General features: G+C 47.9%; 1 non-coding gene across 1 annotated transcript; it reads right to left on the bottom strand.

The window, feature by feature from the left end:
• Positions 1–317: 317 nt before the first annotated feature.
• On the bottom strand, positions 318–389 carry TRNAH-GUG (transfer RNA histidin (anticodon GUG)). The gene has a single exon. It is a non-coding gene; the product is annotated as a tRNA-His (tRNA).
• Between the last annotated feature and the right edge of the window lie 11195 nt (positions 390–11584).

Raw genomic sequence — 11584 nt, 5'->3', positions numbered from 1 at the left:
CAGCTCCTCCTAATTAGTCTTTGGTTCCCACACTCACAGAGAGCTAAAAAGCTGAACCCGGAGGGGAAAGGATGGCCCTGCCTAGGTTCCCCCTGCCCTGGTAACAGTCTGGCCCTGCCTTAGCGCCCCCATCATCATGGCTGTGTCCCGGTGTCTCCAACACCATATCAGGCTGGCGGTGCCTGGGTGCCCCCCAACCCAGTAACAGGCTGGCTGTGCTTGGGTGCCCCCACTAAGACGCTGGCGCTGCCTGGTCTGCAACCCGCCCAGTAAAAAGCTATCCGCGCCCACATGCCGTGATATCGCTGTCAAAGCGATGCCGTGACTCGGATTCGAACCGAGGTTGCTGCGGCCACAACGCAGAGTACTAACCACTATACGATCACGGCGAGCTACTGGGGCCCTATAGCAAGCGTCTGGCGCCCGCTCCCTTCAGAGCGGCGCTGATGACGTCACAAGGGCGAGGCCGGTCAAATTGTTCTGTCTTGCTCTTTCTAAGAACCGCCTCCAGAACAGCCACTGCGCATGCGGCCCCCAATGGGAAGGGCGCGAGCTCTAGGTGGCGGAGCGCAAAGCCAATGGATTTGGGAGAGGGAGGCGGGGCGAGCCGGAAGCGTCATGAGGCGTGAGCAGCTGGTGCGTGTTCCCTGTAGTCAGGCGCGCGCAGCCTCCTCTCAACGGGAAGGGCGGGGCTATGGTGGGCGGTGTGGCCGGCAGCCCTTCCTGCGCCTGCGCTGGGGTCGCGGCCATGGGGGGCCGGTTTGGTCGACTGCGGCCTTCGCTGTCCCGCCTGGCACCGCTTCCCTCGCGCGCGGAGCGGCCTGGGCCGCTCCGAGGATCCAAGCCGCGGGGCGGGGCCGGTGGCTACAGCGGAAAGTTAATTTATTTGGGTAAATGGACACATTTTTGGCAGTAGTATGGCTGCTCATCTAAGAATGTATTTGCTTGGCTTTAAGTCTTAAAAAAGCACGCGGACCAGTACATGTGAATTAGGAAAACCCTGTGCTCAACTGTATGCTGCAGAATATCTTTTGGTATTTATTTTTGGATCTCAGTAGTAGGTAGGCACTCAGTTAAGATTGGAAACCCATTGTGCTAGGCATTGTACGCAGCACAGATGGTCCCTGCACTGAGAAGCCGATAAAGGCACAAACCCGCAGGGTCCTTTCAGTCTGTAGCCTGCTCCTTTATCCTACCAAAGTCATTATGTGACTATCTCTAAACTGGGATAGAGGTGAGCCATCCAGGATAAAGAAAGCAATCTCTGAACTATCAGTGATTATCTTTGAGAACTTGTGGAGGACAAGTGAGGTCCCAAAGGACTTGAGAAGGGCAAACGTAGTACCTGTACTTAAAATGGGGGACTAAGGGTATGTCTACTCTGCAATTAAAAGCCTCCAGCTGGTCCATGCCAGCTGATTTGGGCTCTTGGGGCTTAGGATAAGGGGCTGTTTAATTGCAGTGTAGATATTCGGGCTTTAGGTGGAGCCCAGGCACTAGGACTCTGCAAGCTGGGAGAGTCCCAGAGCTTGGGCTGCAGCCCAAACCCGAACGCCTATACCACAGTTAAATGGCCCCTTAGCCTGAGCCCAAGTCAGCTGGCGAGGGCCAGCTGTGGGTGTCTAATTACAGTGTAGATATATACAAAGAAGATCTGGGAAATTGTAAACCAGTCAGCCTAACTTCAAAACCTGGAAAGATACTGGAACAAATTATTAATCAATTTGTACACACCTAGAGGATAATAGGGTTATAAGGAATAGCCAGCATGGATTTATCAAGAAGAAACCATGCCAAACCAACCCAATTTCATTCTTTGACAGCGTTATTGGCCTAGTGGATAATAGGAAAGCTGTAGACATTATATATCTTGATTTTAGTAATGCTTTTGACATGGCCCCACATAACAGTCTCATAAGGAAACTTGTGAAATGCAGTCTAGATGAAATTACTACAGGATGGGTACACAACTGGCTGAAAGATCGTACTCAGAGTAGTTATCAATGATTCACTGTCCAACGGGGAGAGAGTATCTAGTGGGATCTCCTGGGGTCAGTCCTGGGTCTGGTACTATTCAATATTTTCATTAATGACTTGGGTAATGGAGTGGAGAGTATACTTACAAAATTTACAGATGACACTAAGGTGGGAGGTGTTGCAAGCACTTTGGAGGACAGGATTAGAATTCAGAACAATCTTGACAGTGCCTCCTTTCGTCCCCGCACCAAGCAGGCCAATCTGTGGGACGCTTGACCATCCCCCCACCATGCCCTCTCTGTATGTCGCTTCTGCCAGCCATGCGTTTTTGGCACCACTCTGACCTGCAGCCATTCCAGCCACACCATGGTGCTGATTCCTGTTTGCATTTTATTATTCAAAATGGAAATAGCTAACAGGAAGAATTGCACTGACTTTGCTATCTTATTCATCACTCTCTGCTGCCACCCTGTGGCCTTTTTGTGTCTTTGAGTTGTAAAAATGGAAATACCTATAGAAGATTGCATCCTGCTTGTGCATCCACTGGACACTGTGCAGAATGTTTCCCCCCTGAGTATTAGCTATCATGTAACTAGCTTCAGTGTTTCCTACCAGAGTTAAGATTAGATCAGGATTTTTATTTTAATGCCAAATTTTCAGTTGCTCACAACTTTCTGAAAATTACTCCTTTTAACTATAACAGGAGATCATTCATGACCTTCTCTCTATTTCTTATTCTCCTTCTCCCCCCTCATCCCTCTGCAGATTTTTTATGCTTTGGTTAGTGTTCCTGAATTTCTTTGGCATTTTTGTCAGAAGAAGGTCTGTCAGGAAGGAGCTGGACAGGTTATTTTCACGTTTTACTCCAAAGACCTCTCATTTGTAACTTTCTCACACAGAACAAGCGAATATGACTCTGGTGGAAACGTTAAAATCAATGCAATGGCAAGTTAATTACAAACCATTTTTCAAAGCACAAATCAAATTGGATGGAAATACAGATTGACAAGCACAGAAAGTGCATCATGGCCTAACAGCATTACCATTACAATGAAATTTCAGTACTGACAAGCTGAAATGTTCAAATATCGGAGTCTGACATTAAAAAATCATGAGATTTTACAATATAATAACTGTTGGGTCCCTAGTCTTTGCCCAGAACTTATGAAGGGGAAAGAACATTCATGTCCTTGTCAGCTATACACACCAACTGTGGCTTTCACAGGTCAGCGTATGTGAAGCTGTAATTGTCTTTAATGTCCCCGGGGAGCAGTGGGAGGGATAGTGCAGCGACTCCTGATGCCACGTGGAAAGTTGAGGGGGGTATAGGAAGGTCTCAATATCGAGTTCTCAGTGAACTTCAGAGGGAGGCGACCATGGGATGGTTGAACCTGTGTCACTAGTGTCTGTAGCATCTGTGTTGGCTGCCTGAGAAGCCCCACTATGTCTTGGTGCATCTCCCTCTCCTTTTCTGGCTGGGACTCCTGGGCCTCTCTCCTCTCCTCCCTTTCCTTCTCCAGGTGGCCTGCAGTGTTCATCCTCCAGGCCCTGTGCTCACAGTCCGATACAGCACTGGCTTGCAGGATCTCCGGCCACATGCCAGCAGGGCCGTCCTTAGCTATTCTGGGGCCCTACGCAGCTCCCCTGTGGGGCCCGCAGTGGGGTGGGGTACTGTGGGGCCCCAGGCCTCTGCACGGGGGGGGAGCGGGGCTGCTTTGGGGGCAGAGGGGAACTGCCCCCCAGCACTCACTGGCAGCACAGCTGGAACCGGGTCGTGGCACTTCCCGCTGCTGGTGAGTGCAGGCCTGGCCCTGCTACAATCCTCAGGGGCGGGAAGAGGCGGGACAGTGGCTTTGGGGAAGGGGTGGAGTGGGAGCAGGGCTGGGACGTAGCAGGGTTGGGAAGAGGTGGAGCAGGGCCGAGGCCCTTGGGAAGAGGTGGGGCAGGGGCTGGAGCAGATGTGCAGGGCACTGTTGCCCTACGCAGCTGCGTACTTTGCGTATGGGTAAGGACGACCCTGCATGTCAGCGCGCGTCCTCTTCTTTCTCCTCATTCTCTGGCTCCGGTGTTCTATGGGTGTGGAGGGCGTGACCCTGAAGGCCGCAAGGGCAGCAGCTGCAGATACAACACACGGAGGTACCTTTGTCAGTGTATTCACTACAAAAAGCAAAACTTAAGATGCAGACCTCACTCCCCTTGGTCCCCAAAAGTTGTAAGCACTACGTTCTTATGTTTGCTTGGGCTGGCTTGTGCATGCACCTGGCATAGCACCAGCCACAGTGAGTATGGCCAGCCAGGGGTTGGGGAAATGTGGTGGGATTTGCTCGGACGCATGATTCTAGTAGTGCAGAGGAATTGCACTGAATACTGGCAGCATTTTCCACAGGCCAGGGTGATTTTAGCTGATATCTCACTCCTCAGGGTAACAGAGGCAGAGTGAGACCAGCTGCTGCTGACATCCCGAAGCCACCCGGGCTTGTATGCTGCTAGCCTGTATACTTCAATGGTGCCCGATGAAGTTATCGCTGAGCGGCGTGGGAAAATGTCCTACTGTGGAGGAAGCAATAAGGCTGCCATTCCTAGAATCCTTCAGAAGAGGATTGCAGAGGACCTCCATGAAAGTTTCACTGAGATCTCAGGAGGATTCAAGGGACATCCCTGGGTACATAAACAAATGGCTCTGCATAGCCCCTGCGCCTAACCCTCCATGCTTGCCCATGTTGGACTGGCTAGACGGCGGTGGAGTCAAAAACAGGTCCTGGCTCACTGTGCAGCTGGATCCCCTGGTTGCCTTCTCCCATACTCTTCCTCCAGCTCTTCCTCATCCACCACCTTTTCCTCCTCACTGTTCATGGCATGGGCCTGGGACTCAGGCTCCTTGGAGGTATCCACGGTGTTGTGAAGGGTGGTGACTGGGTTTCCATCCAGTTGGGCATGCAGCTCTTTGTAAAAGCAGCAGGTCTGCAGCTCGGCAACAGATCGTCAGCCTCCCTGACCTGGTGTGCCTGTCACAGCTCCTTGGCTTTTACGTGGCGCTGCTGCTGGTCCCTGTCCTACCCCTTCTCCTGCATCCCCCAAGCAACGTGCTCGTAGGTGTCACTGTTTCTGTGGCTGGTTCGGCACTGTGCCTGCACAGCCTCTTCTCCCCACAGGCCCAGGAGATCCAACACCTCCTGTCTACTCCAGGCTGGAGCGCATCTGGAGTACGTAGCCAACATTGTAAGGATAAGGCCTTTTTCTGTAGCCATATTGTAAGGCCTAAGGCCTTTGTCTGCAGCCATTTTAGGAGAGCAGCAGCCATTAGCCAAGAAGCAGAAAGACACATCCTCACTTTCTGTTTAAATTACATTAAAACAATGTAACATCGGGCTGTTAAGAAGGAGATCCTGACCTAATAGCACCCACTATCACCAGATAAAGAAACTGATCTTAAGATGGTTAAAGAACACTTAGTTTGACAGCATTCAGTATGGCAAGAAACCACTTAGCAGTAGTTGTGATTGTGAAATTCTCATTTCTTTATTGTTTTGTTTTTATGGTCCCCACTTCTTTATTGTTTCTCTGTATGATCTCTGGTTCTTTGATTGTTTCTGTCTTACTTAATTAATTTTGCTAGGTGTAAATTAATTAAGGTAGTGGGGTATGATTGGTTAGAGAATTTTATTGCAATATGTTAGGATTGGTTAGTAAAATTTAGTAAAATGATTGGTTATGTAGGACTCAAGTTTCACTATATAAACTAGGGTCCAAAAGGAATTTCTTGGGAACCAACTCCAGGACACAGCCCCAGGATCAGAGCTGCCAGACCTCACACTCTGCCAATCACACCGTGCAGAAACTGGATTCCCCCAGATGACCTGATCCTGATTGGCCAGCAGGGAAAAGTTCCTCAGTCTTATTGGGACTGGGAGTGGTGAGCATTGTATGCATTATGTGTGCATTCTTTTTTTTTTTTTTTTTTTGGTAATTGTTAATAAATAGAGGTTAAGTAGGATATTACTGTGTAAGGCTCTTTTACTGGTAAAAGACCCTGTAAACCCACAAAAGATTAAGCTCTGAGTCCACAGGGAATCGGTGTTTACCCGGAGCCTGGAGGAGTAGAGCCCGGAGCCCACGGAGGGGTAAAGTTAGGTGCCTTTTGCCTGGATCCCTCGGAACTGGGAAAGGGTGGGGGTACCTAAATCAACCAGGTTATGCCTTGAGCCCAAGGAACTAGGTAGAGGTGGGATGTCCTAGAGTGTGTGGGCAACAAATTTAGGGTAAAGTTGGGTGCCCTAGAGTGTGCAAATGACAGAGAATTTTGTGCCGGTAACAGCATAGTTCTGCCCTATCCCCTCGCTCCGGGAGACCAATCACAGACAGACAAAAGGGGAGTCTTGTTTCAATTTTAAAAAGTTCTAGCCTTCCCATTGGCTCTTTTGGCCAGGTGCCCACTCACTTCCTTTTTCCTATGCATCACAGTGACTTTTAACCCTTTACAGGTAAAGAAAATAGCTACTAAGCGGGATTTTATAGCTAATTGGCTGGCTGGGTCCATAAAAGGAAGCAACCTGCTCCCGCCCTTCATTTATCACAGGGTTGGAGAAAGCATTTTTTTCCCTGGACTCAGGTGTGAGGGGGATCTGCCACTAGCCCTTCATTAAGTCTAAAGTGGTGATATATTCTGCCTTTCCCAGCCAGTCGAGCAGTTCATCAACCCGAGGCATCGGGTAGGCATTGAACTTCGATACTGCATTGACCTGGCGGAAGTCTATGCAAAAGCGGGTGCTTCCATTGGGCTTAGGGACCAGTACCACGGGGCTTTTCCAGTCACTAAATGACTCCTCAATCACCCCTAATGCGAGCATCGAGCAGAGTGCCTCTTTCATGGTCTCTCTAAGCTTCTGGGGAAGGGGCTGGGGGTTTTCTCTGACCTTAACGCCCGGTTTCGTCTGAATATGATGAATTATCAGGTGAGTCCATCCTGGTCGGGTTGAGAAAATGGAAGAGAAGGCAGTGATCAGTTCTTGGGCCTGACCTCTCTGCTCAGGGGTAAGATTGTCCCCAGGCTTGACTACCCTGGGGTTTGAGGCCTCCCCGGATGCGGGCCTAGTTTGGGCTCTGGTGGGTAGGGTGCTATTAGAAAACCTTCCTGGGCTTTCCACGGTTTAGCAGGTTCACAGGGTAGATCTGTCATACCTTACCTTGTCCAGTTGCTTGATTTCATAGTTGACCTGCCCCACACACTGGATCACCTTGTACAGTCCTTGCCAGCAGGCCAGGTTCAGTTAAAGCGCTCTATCAGGCCGTCCGTTTGGGGGTGGTGTGACGTTATTGACAATCTGTAACCGTATAGATCACTGTTGCAACCACTGTTATATATTTGCAGCAAATATTGTACAATGGTTGTCGTGTAAGGTGTCTATGGAAAGATTATGGTGTGCTGATTATCATTATGCTATCTGTATGCATGCATGATTTTTGTAGTTGAAGTTATGACTATTGGCTATGTACTTGTATATCAATGTTTTTAATTTTGAAGTAGCCTTTTAGTAAAGCATTTGGTCAGCTTTTTGAGAAAGGAATTTGCAAGTTAAGTGCCCAGTCAAGAAATACTTAACTGACAATAGACCTTGAGACACTCCAATCCACATAAGAAGTCTTCCTAGGGATGTTCAAGATAGCATATGGGCAATGGCTGCCACCCGTAAAGAACTAAGTTATGCATGGACATGTGACTTGCCCATGTGACTCCAAACTCAATTTTGTGGTAATTTTCCACAGTAAGAACAAAGAGGTGTTCTTACACCTGGAAGAGACTATAAAAGGCAGCTACCTCATCTCCATCTTGTCTTCAATCCTGCTTCATACCTCTGGAGGGGCTTTGAAACAAACTGAAGCTCTAAACAAAGAACTGAATGACCCATCCCAGCTGTGGATGTACTCCAGAGACTTGATTTGAATCTGCAGTTTATTTCATCACTACAACAAGCCTGAACCAAGAACTTTGCCATTACTCTATGTAATTGATTCCATTTAACCAATTCTAGCTCTCATCTATATGTTTTTCCTTTTGAATAAACCTTTAGATTTTACAAAAAGAAAAGGAGTACTTGTGGCACCTTAGAGACTAACCAATTTATTAGAGCATAAGCTTTCGTGAGCTACAGCTCACTTCCTCAGATGCATATCGTGGAAACTGCAGCAGGCTTTATATATACACAGAGAATATGAAACAATACCTCCTCCCACCCCACTGTCCTGCTGGTAATAGCTTATCTAAAGTGATCATCAGGTGGGCCATTTCCATGACAAACCTGGATTTGTGCTGGAAATGGCCCACCTGATGATCACTTTAGATAAGCTATTACCAGCAGGACAGTGGGGTGGGAGGAGGTATTGTTTCATATTCTCTGTGTATATATAAAGCCTGCTGCAGTTTCCACGATATGCATCTGAGGAAGTGAGCTGTAGCTCACGAAAGCTTATGCTCTAATAAATTGGTTAGTCTCTAAGGTGCCACAAGTACTCCTTTTCTTTTTGCGAATACAGACTAACACGGCTGTTACTCTGAAACCTTTAGATTTTAGATTCCAAAGGATTGGCAACAGCTTGATTTGTGGGTAAGATCTGATTCGTATATTGACCTGGATTGGAGGCTTGGTCCTTTGGGATTGAGAGAACCTTTTTTCTTTTACTGGGGTATTGGTTTTCGTAACCATTTGTCCCCATAACGAGTGGCACTGGTGGTGATACTGAGAAACTGGAGTGTCTAAGGGAATTGCTTGTATGACTTATGGTTAGCCAGTGGGGTAAAACCAAAGTCTTCTCTGTTTGGCTGGTTTGGTTTGCCTTGGGGTGCACAGAAACCCCAGCCTTGGGCTGTAACTGCCCAGCTTTAAGCAATTGGTCCTGAATTGGCACTCTCAGTTAGGTCCCGCCAGAACCAGCATCATTACAATGGCGTAGTCGTGCTAGGATCCATAGAACCAGGTCAGTTAAGCTTTCGGTCAGAACCCCACATGATCCAAATGTAAATTTTGGTATTGAGAGCTTGGTTGGTTAAAGAGCAGTTGCCATGGGTGAGCAAAGAGCATATGAGGGCCTTGACGAAAAACCCCTGGAAGATTTGTGTTCAGAAAAGGGGATAAGTTTTAGAAAGAAAGCTACAAATCAAGAACTGAGAGATCTGTTAATGGCCAGTGATCAGAAGGCAGGAGCACAGTCCTTACCTGATACTACAGAAGCTGCAGAAGAAATTAAAATGCAAAAGGTAGCAAATAAATTGCAACTGGAGCATGAACAGAAACTAGCAGACATTCGATTGCTGGAAAAGATGGCCCAGCTAGAGAAAGAAGTTAAGAAAAGAAGTTATTGGAAAAAGAAGCTGCTGAAAGAGAGGAAAGGGCTTGTAGAAGGCAAATGGAACAACTGGCTGCTGAGGAGAGGGTTGCCAGACTTCAGTTCCAAGTCAAAAAAGCAATGGAAGAACAGCAGAAATTGTATCCTCTGGAAAGTCCAGATTATAACAATGTTGGTATGTTGTTTAACTCTGAGCAGTTATTTGGATGTAACCAAATGTACCCAACACTGCCACCTTTTATGTAAATGCTGTTACTGTGAGTTCAGTAGAAAGTGACTCCATAAATTGTGCCAATGCTATGTATGGGAGTGCTCATGAAAAATTCATAGAGAGCGTAAAAATCAATGGTAAAAGCTGTTTAGGGCAAATTATAGCTTCTAACATCACTCTTCTTAAAGCAGATCTTGTCAAAGAGGAAGATTACTTACCAAATCAGAGTGTAAATGTTGTAGTCATCTATGAGTTTACTGTAAACGTGCCTTTAGCCAGAATCCACCTTGAATTGAATGGTACTAAGCATGAAGTTATAGCTGGTGTAAGGAAGTTATTGCCTAAGGATCTTTTGATTGGGCAAAATATTAAAGCTTTGTTCAGTCGAGGTAACCAGCCATAGGAAAGAAATAATCTTAAAGCTGTGTCTATTATGGGCAATGATTTGCCTGGGGAGGGTTTCTCCAAATGTTTCTCTGAGGAGAAAAGCAGTTTGTCTGTGAATGAAATTTCTGAATGTCTGTCTAATGTCCCAGAAGTGAATCTGGAATTAGATAAAGAGCAGAAAGATTTCATTGGTCAGGAAAATGTTTCTCAGGAGCAGATTAAAGTGGATGGTCAGGTTGAAGCCCTAACTGAGGAAGGAAAGGGTATATTTTTGATAGATAATGGATTGTTGGCTAGTACACTTTGTCCCCATAATGAGTGGCACTGGTGGTGATACTGGAAAACTGGAGTGTCTAAGGGAATTGCTTGTATGACTTATGGTTAGCCAGTGGGGTAAAACCGAAGTCTTCTCTGTTTGGCTGGTTTGGTTTGCCTTGGTGTGCATGGAAACCCCAGCCTTGGGCTGTAACTGCCCTGCTTTAAGCAGTTTGACCTGAATTGGCACTCTTAGTTGGGTCCCACCAAAGCCAGCATCGTTACAGGATGGTATACAGATGTTCATAAAGTCTTGATCTTGAGTAGATGGCAGAGCTTTTGAACATTTGGGACATAAAGTTTGGTCCTTGATCTGTCAAGATCTCCCAGGGCACCCTGACTCAGGCGAAGATGTTCAGAAGTTCCGTCGCCACCTGCTTGGCATTCATGGAGTGTAACGGCACTGCTTCAGGGTACCGGGTTGCATAGTCCACCACCACAAGGATGAACTGGTGTCCGGCGGTGCTCTTCTCAAGAGGGCCAACTATGTCAACTCCAATCCACTCAAAGGGTACACCTACAAGTGGGAGGGGGAATCAATGGGGCTCTCTCAGTTGGCCACGGTGCAGTGAGCTGACACTCTGGGCATGAGGCACAGAAATCGGCCATGTCTTGGTAGATCCCTTGCCAAAAGAACCGGCCTAAAATCCTGGCCAGTGTCTTTTCCCTTCCAAGGTGCCCAGCCATGGTTATGGCATGTGTGAGCCGCATAACTTAATTCCAGTAAAGCTGGGGCACCAAAAGCTGATGTCGAACCTCTTCAGTTGGTTGATCTTTCTCTATTCAGTACAGTCACCTTGAATCTCAAAGCATGGGAATCGTCTATGCTGCTTGGCGGGGTTCGACAGTCTCCCTATTCACCACTGCTACTTGGGTGCATGCCCAGCTCAGGGTGGTGTTAGCCCATTGCTCCTCAACAAAGTCAGAGAGGTGAATCAGGATCTCTGACTTGGGTAATGAGGTGAGTTCCCCTCATGGCTGGGAGGGGGCCTGGTGTGCCTGAGTTGGCGCTGAGGCCTGTGATGCTCCTTCACCAGGGTCAACAATCTCCCCCATGCCCACAAGGGTTGCCGCTTCAGGTCGGCTGGTGGCAAGAGGTAGGGGTCCTTGACCATTGGACGGGGGCCCCACCAGTTCCGCTAACAAGTCCCCAAAATAGTCCCAGTCCTGACCTAAAATAACTCAGTAGGCCAGTGTTGGGGCCAGACCACCCATCAGGGGCTCTTCGTGTTTCCCTATTGTTAAAGTCACTTCAATGCAGGGGTAGACCCTCACGTGCACGCACTGCAACATGATGGTGTCCTGAGTTGAGCCAGAATTAGGCACTACTGTGCTTCGTACCAGGATCTGGGC

The sequence above is a fragment of the Lepidochelys kempii genome, chromosome 10 (assembly GCF_965140285.1).
Source record: "Lepidochelys kempii isolate rLepKem1 chromosome 10, rLepKem1.hap1, whole genome shotgun sequence".
NCBI lineage: Eukaryota > Metazoa > Chordata > Testudines > Cheloniidae > Lepidochelys > Lepidochelys kempii.
Note: the sequence above shows the minus strand (reverse complement) of the source record. Positions and strands in the feature narration are given on the sequence as shown.